This window comes from Lonchura striata, chromosome 4 (genome assembly GCF_046129695.1).
Source record: "Lonchura striata isolate bLonStr1 chromosome 4, bLonStr1.mat, whole genome shotgun sequence".
Classification (NCBI taxonomy): domain Eukaryota; kingdom Metazoa; phylum Chordata; class Aves; order Passeriformes; family Estrildidae; genus Lonchura; species Lonchura striata.
The window spans coordinates 34,059,926-34,075,039 of record NC_134606.1 but is presented as its reverse complement, the minus strand read 5'-3'; the positions used below and the strand labels follow the sequence as shown (position 1 = coordinate 34,075,039).

At 36.2% G+C, this 15,114-nt stretch overlaps 1 long non-coding RNA gene across 1 annotated transcript; it reads right to left on the bottom strand.

Moving 5' to 3' along the window:
* Positions 1 to 1,079: 1,079 nt before the first annotated feature.
* LOC144246124 (uncharacterized) lies at positions 1,080 to 2,355 on the bottom strand. The gene is made up of 2 exons (XR_013339808.1): positions 1,634 to 2,355; positions 1,080 to 1,481 (listed from the first exon to the last, which is right to left on the bottom strand). It is a non-coding gene; the product is annotated as an uncharacterized LOC144246124 (long non-coding RNA).
* Between the last annotated feature and the right edge of the window lie 12,759 nt (positions 2,356 to 15,114).

The window sequence follows — 15,114 nt, the reverse complement described above, 5'->3', positions numbered from 1 at the left end:
TTCCAGATATCATTTTGTTACATACAGAAAAATATGCAAACCTTTAAAAGGATTACTGAATTTCTTGACACCTTGCACAAATGGGAGAGAGAAAAATCACAGCATACTATTTTTCTGCTACTCATCCTTTTACAGTTAGGAGACAATTACTTCTGTAGTACAAGCGATTTTAAATACCAGTTTCAGAATCAGATAAGTCACTTAAGATGCTGGGTTTTTTCAATTAACTGTAATGGAAGTCTCAGATAATCCACTATCTGCAGAGGTCAAAAGAGAATTAAGAGGAACCCTACCCACTGTGTCTTCCTGAGGTAGCCATTAGTGCTCCCTTACAACAGTACAAGGATATACTGTCTGCGAGATATATACCCTGCTCTTTAATTCTACATACTGTCTCTCCAGATGAAATTCTGAAATTATTTTTATTGGATGCTATTGAACATTTATAAAAAACAGCTGGTCTAATTCTATTGAGACTTTTCAGAAGGTTGTGTTCCTCGCTTCATTGGTCATAATTCCTAAGGAGCTGAGACACTATTAGCAAGGACTCAGTTCCACCTTGTGGTTCTCAAGCACTGGACACTACATGATGGCCTGCATCTACAGAAGCATAGACAGCAGGTCTGCCCCTTCACTGTGCCCTGGTGAGACCCCACCTGGAGCACTACATCCAGCAGTAGAGTAATGTTTAGCACCCAAGAGTCCTAGGTGGCACTGCCTATTTCAAAACAGGACAGAGAAATTCATCCTTCCAGCATACCTTTACAGAGTTGCCATTTACCTTTTTCCTAATTTGTTGAGGAGCTATGTGACCACTGCCTACAAATACTGTATTTTTTAAAAAATCTGAAAAACCAAGAAAACCCACCTAATTGTTCTTTAGTGTATTATGAATAATAGCAAATAAATTATAATTTCAATGAAATCACTCTTATTGTAGACTTTTCAGAGAAAGCAAATTCTGTGTATCACAGTGTCATGGTTTGACACTGGCACAATGCCAGTGCCCCCATGAAAATGTGATCCCTACCTGGAATGCTGTGAAGTGGAATCTAGAATAGAGCAAAGCAGGCCCAAGCTTGATAACAGGAAAAAACTTTATTAAGCTACCACTACAAAAGAAAAGAGAAAACTAAAGAAGGGAAAAAAAACCCACACAAAGATCCAAATGAAAACCTTGCAAAACATTCCTCCCCCCCCACCACCCAACTCCAACAAACCACAGTGAGACACAATCTGGACCCCAATCAGGTTTCCACCCTCCAAACAATCGACACTCAGTCCATCGAGGGAACAGAGTCTCTCCTGTGCCACAGACCCCCCAAGAAACACAGCTCCACATCCTGTGTTTCCATGTCACACATGGCACCGCCCGGAGAAAAGTTTGCCATGGTGACCCTTCTCCTTTCCATGCACAGTGCTCTCACCACCAATGCATGGATGGTCAGACTGCCTTTAGGATTTTTCCTTTCAAGGATGCCCTGCCAAGAGGGAGAAAACAACAGTTCAGTTTTTCATTGTTTGGGACCACAGTCCCCCCCCATTTTCCCCTGGGGCCGAGGGCTCAAGAACAGAGACCTTCTTCTCTTCTCTTTCCTTTCCAGGGCAGGGGCGCCACCACGAACCCCCTAACCTTTTCTCTGTTCACTCCACTTTTGTCTTTTTCCCAGCTGAAGCAGGTCTCTTGACTCACTGGCATCCTCCCAAAACACAGTCCCTCTTGAAGGAGAAGATTTGGTTCAGGTTGTGGCTAACATGGAAAAGTCCAGCCAAATGCCACTCCTTGTCCCCCTCCCATCCAGAATTCCTCCTTCCAACATCCCATCCCAGGGTCCAAGGTGTCCCTCTTCTTCTCTTTCAAACCGAGGAGGGGAAAGGAAAATTCACAAAGCTTTCATTTCTCAAGGAAGGGTTAAAAGTCCGAACTCCCAGGATGGCTCGATGCCCGGACATCCAGCAACTCCCACACAACTGGGCACCTTGCAGCAGCTCCCCGCTCCTCCTTCCTTGCGGCTTTCTCTCTCCCTCTCGGGAGAGGAACTCTGGGGGGGAAATGGAGACATCCCAGATTTCTTCCACCCTTCCATCTGCAGGGGCCAGCCCGGTTCCAGTCCTTTCACCACCCTTGGGGCTTTCGGCCTACCTTTCTCAGGCCATGGGGCTTCCCCTTCCCCACCCAGCTTGTGGCTGGGCAGGGGAGGTCTGCACTGCACGCTGACCGGAACTAAAGAGAGCGAGTTCCCCTGGGAATTCTGCTTTCAACCCCTCTGTGTTCTCAGAGGCGTGTCTACTTTCAATTGGTCAATATCTAAATTGACCTCTTCCTTCCGGAAAAAATTATCTTTCCGTGTCAAACCACGACACACAGAGAACTATAATATTTTAATTTCATTGACTACAATATCAGGGAATGGAGAAAAATTATGAATGAGAAAAATATGTGTAATGAAATAATCTCTTCATGCGTAAACATGTTGTTTCTGAGCAGGCTCTGGTATTTATCGGTTTTCAGTAAAATTTGATGGTTATTTCTTAGTATGAAAATTTTGAGAGGACCCCGAGCCTGGAAATCATCATTATTGTTGCAAAATTCTGCTATTGGCTTCTAGAAGGTCACACCTGGGCATTTTTCTTGCAGATATATGAGCTTCTTGCTAGAAATATTATTTCTGTTAAGAAAATGACATTGCATTCATGTTAACAGCCTGCCCTTTGGGCCACTCTTACTAGATCAATCACCTGGGCAATTCTAAACAAAGTCAAAAGTTTACAGTTAGTCTAAGTCTAAGCAATATAATCCTATCATTATTAGCAATTTTGGTACAATTGTATTAGGATTTGCAGTTTAAATTGCTGTTATTCACATAATTCCCAATACTGGCTCAATGAATACTGAAATACACATTCAAGTTTTTAAGCCTTTTCCCAATGATTTTAACTTTTTAGTATTCCAGAGAGGGAGTAGTAGAAGGAACTGCAACAAATCAAAGTCCTGAGTTTGCTGCTAACTATGATTAGGGTGGTATCTACTTTCTCTTTGCAGGAGGAATATAGTGTTTATGTCAGTGATATCTTCCTTCTCACTCTTGAAGTCACTGTCACTAGGTCATCTTTGCAAGTTGCTAACATAGCTAGCATAGTTGCTTTGATTGCATTACTTAATATTGCCATGTTGCATCTTAATTTTTTACGTGTTATGGTTTACATTTTTCCTGTCTTCATTAAGAAAAAATTACCCCCTCTCTGACTTCCCCACTCTTAAAAAAATCCCCAAACCCTGAAAACAAAACAGCTCCCAAGGCTGCATTTCGTTAATGACAAAATACTGATAATTTTTTATTTACTTATATCCATGGAGCCTCTGACACTGCCCTGTGCTTGCATTTTCAATTTATGATATAATTTAATATTTGTCCTTTTGGAGATGCTACTTACAATCCCTTGTGCTTCTTCAACAGCTTTTAAGCTGTAATTTCATAACAGTATAATTATTTTTTTTCTTTTTATTAGCATGACAAGGAAAAAGAAACATAGGTAGAGAAACTCACAGTGCTCTGATAAAGATTTGGTATAAAAATCTCCTGTTTAAGTTATCTCTTATATTATAAAACCTGCTCAACACCAGTAATTACAGCTATATATCTAATATTTCTGACTCTTCATCTAATAAAGTGTAGATCATAAGATTCAAGATGTTATAAGTGTTTCTTAAATTTCATAGTTGAAAAGAAGATGCATACAGGAGAGTACTGACTATAGCAATATAAAAGATTGTACAAGATTCATAGCTGCATATGCTTCACTGGCAACCATCTGGAATCAACATACTGAAATAAATCACATTTTCCATTGGTGGAGTAACTGTAAACAGATTGCAAATACTGTTTGAGAAAACTTTATTGAATGAAATAGTTTTAATGAAATTAACAAAATGTTAGTTGCATGTAGGAGATAACATTTTAAAAGTAGAAATAAGTTGATTTGACAAGAGTTATGAACCAGAAAGAATTGCATTACTAGTAATTTAAAATCCTACAATATAGTGTTTGTTGCAAAAGAAATGTAATTATGTTTGGGAAAATGAGACAGTTTGGAAAAGAAGTCCAGAACAGAACAAAGTCCTGGAAGCAAAGGCATGAAAATGCATGTTGAAGGAGACAAAAAGAATGCACCAAAGAAACATGAAACTTCCTGATTTTATTTTGAAAGTTTAGAAAACTGCTTCTACATATTAGATCAGCAAATTCTGCTTGTAACCTTGTGAAAAGACAGACTGTGTTTAGATTCCTGTTTCTTCTGAGGGAAGTGAGACAAAAGAGAGGCGAAAAAAGAAAAAGAAAAAGAAAAAGAAAAAGAAAAAGAAAAAGAAAAAGAAAAAGAAAAAGAAAAAGAAAAAGAAAAAGAAAAAGAAAAAGAAAAAGAAAAAGAAAAAGAAAAAGAAAAAGAAAAAGAAAAAGAAAAAGAAAAAAAAAGAAAAAGAAAAAGAAAAAGAAAAAGGAAAAGCAAAAAGAAGAAAAATGTTATTTATATTGAGGCTTGGCTTGAAGGTTGAATGATTTCATTAGAGCAAAATTTTGGAAAGAGCCAACTAAAACACAGATGAGGTATGCACTGGAAGAAAAAACACAAGGAGCAAGATTACTGCTGTTGTTTATATGATTGTTTATATACTAACGAAACAATAAGTGCTCTGTAATAAGTGCCAATATGTCTTTAAAAAGTAAAATTTGAATTATGCTAAAAATCTATTTTTCCATTAAATTCAAAAGATCTTGGTGTTATTAAGGCTATTCATGTTATTAGATGAAAATGAGTCATCCAGCACAGACTATTTTTGTAACATGGTTATGAAGTAACCTCATTACAACTGTAGAAAAAAGAGCTATTAGTTAATTAGGTAAGAAAGGGTAGAAATATAAAGTGGAAGCTATGAAGAACTTAATGAGCTTAAGCTATTTGGGAATTCCATTGCAATTGAAGTGGAAATTTGCTGACTGTCTTCCACTTAAACCAACCTGATGAGGAAGCAGAAGTAATATACAATATGTCAATCTGGCTATGACAAAATAATGCTTATTATGGCAGATAGCATAGTTTTTCTTTACCAAGTCTCAATTTTTAAAAAAATACCTGTTATTAATACTCCATTTGCAATAAAAATTTACATGGTCAGCTTCCCAAGATCCTTACAGATTCTGCTGATATTTCAAAATTTTCCTTTAGCTCGGTTTCTTAGAATCTAATTGTGACTTGTATGTATTTAATTAGTCTCCATTTTTATTACAAAAATGAAATATCCACTTGAATTAATTTGTTCCACTCTTAATGTATTATCCAGTCTATGATATCACAACTTAACTGCCACTCCTTACTGATCAAAAATCTAAAAAGCAAAAATTCAAACTTCAGAAAAATATCCTGTTTCATTTCATTTCATTTTATCTGCAATTGTCAGCAAAAAAAGAAGAGTTTTTTTCTGGATAATGGTCTTATGTTTTACTGTATCAACAACTCAATTCACTTAACTAAAGGAAACTTATAAATACAGTGTTTTGCAAGTGTTCAAAGTTAGTAGAACTCATAGTCTAAACACATTAACAATATTTATGCCAATAGATATGCACTCTTCCGTTTTTCAGTAGACAGTTTTGTTGGCAAAATTTTCACAGTATGTAAAAGACTGCTGATGTTTAGGAAATGTTTCTTCTATTTGAAAGTACATGCAAAGGCAGCTGTCAGTATCCTATGTCTTAGTCGGAAGCAACACTTCCTAATTGCAGTTGGTTTTGAAAAATACTGATAATTAATGCTTGCTTTATGTTTAATAGACCATACGTCGGGTTTAATAGTCTGCCAGACTCTTAATTTTTCAAGACATAAGTAGATTGGCTTTTTCCCTAGTTAGAATTCTTGCACTTTGGTTTCTTTTTCCTAGGATAGCAGTGAAATAAATTCTTAAATATAGGATGCATGCTGGCACAGTATCTACCAATCAAAGACTGTCTTTCATCCAATATTGAAAAATGGTAAATTGTCAGAAGTTAAAGAGTGATACTCTAAAAAAAAATCCCTAAATTAAGTTAATGTATGAATTTTTTTTTCAAGTTACAACCATACCTCTAATGTTAAAACATATCTTGTTCACACTAAAAAATGACACCTGTTATTGGATGCAGTACAAGCAACTAGTTGCTGTCACACTGCACAAATAAGTTAAGCCTGTGTCCTGGTTCTGACCAAGACAGGCTTTATTGTTGTAACTGGGAGGGCCATGGCTAGGACCTGGAGATTATTCTATACCACTTCACATAATTTCTGAGGCAGGGGGGAGACACTCCCTTCCAGGAAGAACGGGGACATTTAAGGGCAAGTATGTGTGATGGAGGAGACTGGGTTATTTGTTACTGTTGGAGATTTAATGTGAATCATTACTTTCTTGTATTATTGCTGTAACTGTTAATTTTCTTATCCTTTCTGTTCTTTCCAGTAAATTATTCTTATCTCAGCCTTTTGTGCCTCCCATTCTCCTCTCCAGCCCTCTCAGGGCAAATGGGGATGGGAAAGAGGGAGAGCAAGTGATTAGTGCATGGTTTGAAGAGTTTCTATGGGAGCACCAAATTCCAGAGCAGCATTCCTAAACCACAACACCTTGCAAATCCACTTCAATTTACAGTGTGCAATTTCAGTAGTATACAATTTATAAAATCAATAGAAATAAGAAGACAGATAAAAATGGGAGGAGGCATCATTAAACAGTATATTTAAGAAGTATGGATTACTTGAGTATGTTACTTACTGCCTCACCTAACTTTTCCCTTATTTTTTGTATAGTTACAAAAGTAAAAGAATTAATAAAAAATTGTTTACAGTGAGATTAAGTTACAGATTTCAAGAGGTAAAGGGCAATCTAATTACAGAGTTTGCTGTTAGAGTCTCTGTAGAAGATAAAATGTGAAAAGATGGAAATAGAGACAAATCAGATATATGTACCACAAAGCAGAATAAAAATTAGTGACAAATTTGGACAGTCTGAAGATATTAACATTTAACAGTGTTCAAGGCAGTAAAATAGCAGAAAATAATACATCAAGAAAAAAAATTACTATGCTTATCATCACTAACTATTCTTTTGCAGATGAAGAGAACAGAGCATACATAACATGTGAGGGACTGGACTGTCTCAGAGGGGTGTGTAACATTGGGAGAACGGTTATAATCGGCTGGAAAACGTGAGATTTCTGGCTATCAAAATACCTACTTTATGTAAAAGCATTTTTTCCGTGTTTTACTTTTTCTCCTCATCATTTTTTTCCCCTCATCATTTTTTTTCCCCTGGGTGTATATTTTCCAAGAAAAATGCCTGGTATATCACTCAGTAAAGTAATGTCATAGGAACAGGAAGGGCTGCTATGTAATGTCAGAACATATTCTAAAACCTGTTTCGTTCTCCAAAAAAGAAAAATAGGTTCCCACAGTATAAATTGCACAGTAGGTACACAGTATTGTCATACGCAGTAAGATATTTTATGAATAGGGAAGACACAAAGACATAAAATACATAAATTTCTTTATTGCTAATGTTTGAATATCTGCCATAAAAAAGAAATAATTTACACAGCCATTTGTATGGGAAACTAAATCAAAATGTAACAAAATCTAAACATTAACTTACAGAATGCTTTTATTCTGTAATAAACAATGTTTAGAGATTGCGGAATTCCAGGCAAGTCTTAACAAATATTAAATTCACTGAAGAAAAAAGTTGGTAGAAGATATGAGAGAAGTTCTCTAAAAATACTATCTCTTTTTGAGATAGAATGACACCTATTTAAGGAAAAGTTAAGGAATTTATCTGAATGTGAAAGCGAATGAGTCTATTTTAATAGAAACTCAAACAGAAATTGAAAATACACAGACAATCAGGTCTTTTAACTCAGCAAAGACAGTATTGACAGAATGGTAAATGGAAAGCTTCAAACATTAAGAAAATTTAGTCTGGGAAATGCAAACATTTACTGGAGTTAGTTCATTCACTTCATATTAATTTAAATCTAGAAGATATTTCAAAATACATTAAAAATATATTAAACCCCTTTGTAGTTTTCTCTGATTTTATGCTCACTGTTCTACTATCTTTTTGGGTCTTAAAGCTGTTGGTCTGGGAAGGGAGTAGAGTGAACTGTGAAAATTCCAAGTTCATTCACCAGAGAAGTATCATGTTGATAGTATCTTCTTCCTCATTTTAGCATTGCTGGTAGTCACTTTCACATGCTTGCTGATGTGCTCTATGGCTTGTTCTTTTTTGGTTTGCAAGTTTGTATTGTATCTGAATTCACAGTGTATAGTGTATTTACCTATTTGGACGTGTAGGTTGTGGATTTTTAAAAATTTCTCTGTGATCTTTAAATTGGTTTTTCATTATTCTTAATGATGCATGTTTTTGATGACTAGTAATTTCCATTGGTGAGAACCTTGGGCTTCCAACATTAGCTGGTGCCTATATATTTGAAGTTCCTCCAATCACCCCATGCCTGTACTTGCCAATATGGTAGCGTTATTTAGGGTCACAGATAGTTTACAAAGAGAAAATACTTGCTATTACTGTCATTTTAGTAGAAAAGATCTATCATAGGACATTTCACCACAAAGCTAAACAGAAGTAAGCAAAAGCTAAAACCAAGGTGTAATAATCCCCTGTCATTTGATCATTGCTATTATAAGCTGAAACACAGCCCCAAGGTGGTCAAGACCAGTGTGTCTGAAGTCTGTGTTGTTAGTTTAACATAAATCCTGTAAGCCTGTTACAGCTTTACCTCAATACTCCCTGGGTTACAAGGCTGTGCTTGTGCACTTGTCAAAATAGCAAAGGTCACTAACAGTGAAGGAGATAACAAGAACAAGGAGAGAAACACCAGCAGCCTTCTCCCCTCAGGAATTGGCTCTCAGTACTGAAACTGTCACCTAATGCTATATTGCATTTCTCTCAGAAGTGTGACTGCAGCTGAATGTGAAGAAAATAATTTCAAAGAAAAAAAAAAGGGGAAAACTAATGGAAATTTTTACAGAGTTGTTTCTCAGGCCAGGGAAACCTATAAATCAACATAAAATATTTTTTTAATTAAGTGCACTGGCACATAGACACAACTATAACAGATCAATGTTTGATAATAATGTCACTACTTCATATGTAGTCCTGAAATTAATATGATGGGAATCATATTATCTTTTCAACTGAAGTAATTTAAGACTATGAAAACTTAAACAATACAGCTACATTCTCAAAATACTGTGCCCATAAGTAAGCCACCACAACAATGGAACTTGAGATAAGTGCAGATGGCACTGCAGAAAGCAGCTAATTCCAGGCCTAACTGAGGCAAAGGTTTGGTTAGCATCTGGACAAAAAATTCCCACCTGGAAAACTGGGGGAAGAGGAGCAAATGCTTATGCATATGCCATTTCTAATTAAGAGAACAGCATCTACACTCCATGAGTACCCAGGCCACTGTACAAAAGTGGTACCTCCAGAAGAACAACTTGGGATGCTAACAACAAAGGCCAAGGTGAAAAAGGACCAGCAGGATACAACAGGAATCTGTGTGGTAGTAATATCTTTTTCTTCATCTCTCCCCTCTCTCTGACTCTTTTTTCCCCTGCCTTCTCCCTTCCTAGTTCTTTCTCTCTCTACCTTACATTTCTTGTTAAATAAAATATGTACTATTGACTTTGGCAAATGGTCTTGTTTGCACCTTAATTTAAGCAGTGTCATTTCTTATAATTGGATTATAACATTATTTTGGTGTCAGAATGGGAATGCTGCTCTCTGTATTGACCTTTGGAAACCTTGCCATGTCCATGTTTTGAGGCAGTTGTGTTAAATTTTGAAAGTTTTGTGACAAATTTCCTCTGATGGAATTTGTGTGTGGGTTGTGTAGTTCCCTCTGTGGGAATTTCTGAGAAAATGGATATTCTGGATGGCCAGAGTAAAGAAAATATTTTGTTGTTCTTCCTTGAAAATGTGTTAGTCTCCCCTCTACCTGAGTCAGAGGGGCAGTTAATTCCACCCCTCCTCTGGAAGGGAGCTGGCATAAGAAAATTGGGATAAAGAGTTATTGGCTTCCCAGAAACTTGAAAATTAAATAATACTATTTTTACAAGATTTGGTGAAAGAATTTAACTCTCAGCTAAACGAGGAAAATTAACAAAAGGCTGCTGCTTGCTGTTGACCATGTCTGTTTTAGGAAGCTTCAGATGGAGCTTTGGAATGTGAGTGAAAGAATCTTAGGGAAAGAATTGCAGGATATAGAATCTGTAACATTCTCAAACCACGGTCTTTTGATTCAGACATTTTGTGTATGGTGAAGAAGTTGAGAGATAGATAGTGAATCTGTTCTGATAAAGAGCAAGACAGATAATCTGCACTGGTATCTGATGACAAGGAAGTAACATAAAGACCCTTAATTAAAATTGAAACTATAAATAATTATTAAGTTCGGAAAAAATTCTGCTAAAATGGTGCCCTGTACAGTTACTGAATGACAAAATCTGGCCATAAATAAGCCAAGATTGAAATCCAGTCAATATTAAAGCAGTAGAATGCCAAGAGGATGGGTAATACTTCCTGGGCAGCAAAGAGTTAAAATCACTGGAGTAAACAAGGCAAAGATTATCTGATGCTCCCATGTGAAAAAAGGAAATCTGTTAATCTTAACCCTAAAGAAAACCCAGAGACTTCACTATCACAATACTGGGGTTTTTCTGCAACACAGAATAAAATTTCCAAAGTTGTAACTAATTTGGCTTTACTAACAGCTGCAACATTAAATGTTGCAAACCCAAAGTTAGAATTTTTGACACTAGCAGATGTGCTTTGTCAATGGAGGGACGGTTTTGCACTTTCCTTCTAATTCGCTAATCTGGACACTTTATTACATCTCTTATAACTGAACCATAACAAAGATTTACTCAAATGACAGCTGGATCAAAACTTCACAGTAAAAGTGAATAAAGGATTATAAATGTGCATTGGAAAGATTTAGCCAAAAACTGTTTAATTCTTAGGAGCTGGTTGAGTTTGGTAAACTCAACCAGCTCCTAAGAATTATCCTGAGATAATTAGTCTAATGGCAAGAAGATATAAAAGATGATTTACCTTTGAGAGTTTTATTTCATCATCCAAAGAACATTAAATTCTTCACATTTTTACTCCTTGAGATGTTTATTTTTGGTCTGACAATTTTAGAATTGACCCTTATGTTTAAAAAAAAAAAAAGGATTTCTCACATACATACACAGTATTTGTTCTGTTTTGAATACACATTCATATTCTGTTGGACTTTAATACTAACAATAGCTAAACACAGCTTTTCTTTTGTTTTGTTTTGGTTTTTTTTTTCCTGGAATCTTATACATCCTTCCAAAGAACTGTTAACCTTGATATATGACTGGTCAATCATATTTTGCAGAGAAGTGTCTGGTTGACAGTAACTTCCACAACCTACAATAACTTCTGACTCATCATGTCAGAGCTATGGGCAATGCTTCAGTGCTCTAAATACCCATAAACATTGTTAGTATGCATAATCATGAACAGGGCCACACTGAGATATGACACTTAGGAGTTTTTTCCATTTTTTCCTTTGGAGTTCATTGCGTTTTTAGTCCTTTGTTGCTGTCTTAGCTCTGGTTTTATTTTCTGCTTTGTCTTATCCCTCCTGAGCCCTTATTGTTGTTCAACTTACATTTTAAATTGCTTCATTTGTTGAGACAGTGGAAGCATATTTATCATTTATTCAAACGACTATATGACATTATCATATTCTTATACTCTAGAACATACAACTCCATCACCATCCTCTCTTGTATAATACTGAAAGTTATTTCAAATGTATGTGCAATAATTTTCCACCTACCCCAGGGACTTGGCTATTCACAGAGCACCGTACTTTTGAAGACATACAGTGTGATTGAATTTGTTGTGCATCATTTATAAATCCAAAGTAAAGCAAGAGTTGCAATGTGATACAAATGAATGTTATCTCTGCATACACAGGACTCAGGCAATACATAAAAGCAAGAAACACCAAAACAACAAAGGCCTTTAGTACTAAATTATGTGGAATTTCTACCATGGCAACATTAACAATGTTGCCTTGTCAGAGCTGCCAATAGTTTAATCTCATCATGGATTTCCCCCAAAACTCAAAGTTTTGTTGATGACAGGACTGGAGTGCTAGTTAGAGGGTAGACTTAAGTTAAAGTCACCAATAATACCGAAAAAAAATACTGACATAATACATGATCTTTTTTTTAAATGCCAGTTAAAATTTAAACAAAAAATCCAATATGAAGGTTGAATTATGCACAGATCTAGCACTGACAAAAAATTCCTTCTCATAAGTATTTATGAAGCTTGAGTTGACATTAGCTAAATAGGATGCCTTTATTTTACTGGTGCTCTTTATTAAAACAGTGTTTACTACTGTTTCATGACTTCGTGAACATATTTTCCAATTAAGATTTGTATCATCAGAAACTCGGAGGCATTGAGGATGGTCCTATGCATGGCCAGGATCTGTACTTGATGATCCTTGTGGGTCCCTTCTAACTCAGCATATTCTGTTATTCTGTAATTCTTTTACAAGTGGTATAGTCAGGGCTTTTTATTGTAAAATGAGTTCTTCTCAGTACTCTTCTACTTTCTAAACCATTCTTTTTGAAGCTACTGGTACCAGCAGCCCTAGGGAGCTGATTATCTTCCTCTACTGCACTCTCATGAGCCTCCATCTATAGAATTGTGCACAGCTCTGGGGCCCCAGCATAAAAAGGCCAATAAATCCAGAGGAGGGTTAAAAAGATCACCTGGATGGATCACCTCTTCTATGGACATAGGCTGAGAGGTATAGCCTGAGAGGTTGTTCAATCTGAAGGAGAGAAGGCTGCAAGACCTTAGAGCAGTCTTCCAGTACTTAAAGGGGGCCTACAAGAAAGCAAGAGAGGAACTTTTTATAGGTCATGTAGTAATGGAACACAGGAAAATGGGTTCAAACTGAGAGAAGTATGAGATTAGATATTGGGCAGAAATTCATTTATTGTGAGAGTGGTGATGTCCATGTTGCCTATACAAGCTGTGTGTCCCTCATCCATGGAAGTGCTCAAATCCAGACTGGCTTTGAGCAACCTGATCATCTAATGGGAGGTATCCTTGCCTAGGGCAGACTGGTTAGAACTAGATTATCTTTAAGATAGCTTTCAACCCAAACTGTTCTAGGATCCTGCGATTCTAAATGCCTTGCAACAGAGTTGCCTGGACATTTTTATTCAGCAATCTGATTGCACATTTCCCCTCTCTACCTGGAACTCAGATACAGATTTTTCTTCTATGACTGGATGAAACTCCTGGTATTTTACAAAAATCTAGCCCCCTGCTTTACATGTATTTACACACATAGACTCAGATGTGTAGCAGGCACATTCTTCTCTCTCAGGAATTTTTCATAGAGAAGCACAGAGAGAAGAAAGAGAAAACAATTTCTATTTCTTCTCCTTGTTTTTCCCATGTGGAATGTGTTTGGAGACTTGTTTATTTGGGGTGATTGCTTGATTGTATTCTGGTGAGGACTGTTTAAGCCTGATGGCAAATCCAATCCACCTGTGTCTGGACTCTCGCGAGAGGGTCACGAATTGTTAGTTGGATATGGCAGTTAGAAAAGTATGTATGTAGTTTTAGTATCTCCTTTAAATAGTATATTTATGTATTATAGTATAGTTATAATAAAGAAATCATTCAGCCTTCTGAACTGGAGTAAGACATCATCATTTCTTCCCACTGGGTTCACCTGCATTTACAATAAGCAGCAAGGATTCATCCTGATGTTGTATTAACGAAATGAAGAAAAACAGGGTGCTTAAAATCTAGCAGAATTGAAAATAAAGGTTTCCATTGAAAAGGTGTTTCCATTGGAATGTATACTATTACCACTTCTGCACATTTCCCTCCTTCGATGATAAGGAAATGTCTATAATTCAGTATATTAGATTCACCAAATCTGGAACAAAGAAAGGGGGATCTCCAGTAAGGCACTTCATGTTCTGGGAAAAGATAGTCCCAAAACAACAGAGTATTGTCTTTTGAAAAACTGACAAGATGTTTTTCATAAGTGTTTTCTGAGCAAAAGCAACAAAACTTATTCATAAAGGAATAAGCAACTGCCAAGCTGGATATGAAAAATATTAAATTTCATATAGTCTACCAAAACATGGAAATAAATGCTGGTGAGTTGTTTTTTTGGGTTTTTTTGGGTTTCTTTTCTGCTAGTTGGAGGGTTGTGATTTGTTTGTTTGTTTGGATCTTTTTGAAGGGGGGGATGTTGTTTGGTTGGTTGGTTTTGGTTTTTTAATAGTATGGTTAAATTATCTTACCAGTTGGAACTTCCATTTGATATGTAAAAGATTTCTGTTATCTAATAATTTGGTATCCACAGTACATGAGAAAACAGAATGAATGATGAATTCTAACATGGTTTGGGTACTGAAAAATGGATCCTTTCTTATGTTATTCAGAGACATAACTCATTTTTGTATGAAGTATTTGATTACAGCTTCTGCTTTTTGGCAGATTTTTTTTCATAATGGTGCATTTTATATGTGAAATTAATAACATGAGTTGTCATGGATAAACAAGTGCCATCACATAAACTAAATGAGCCAAGCTACTAAAATGACTGGTAAATGAAAGTAAACAGCAAGTGAAAGGAAGAATCATTGCAGGAGTTAAAGACAAATTATGTGAAAGCCTTTGGAAAGCAGTATAGCTCATATATTAAGCAACCTAAGGAAACATTTGATCAAACCCACCAGCACTGTGTTATAGGGTCTGTTATTAGGTATTCAAAACTAGCTTCACAATCAGATAGAAAATTCAACCTTCTGCTTATCTGTTCCTGGAGCATCTTCTTTCTTCATGAAAACAAAATTAAATTTGAGTAATTTGGTGTGCTGTTACCTCAGCAACCACAGGACAAAATGCAACCTGGACACATACCCTGCACATGCTCTTGCACTGCAATACCACTTAAGTAAATAGGACTAGTCCTGATTTAGAGCACATTTCAC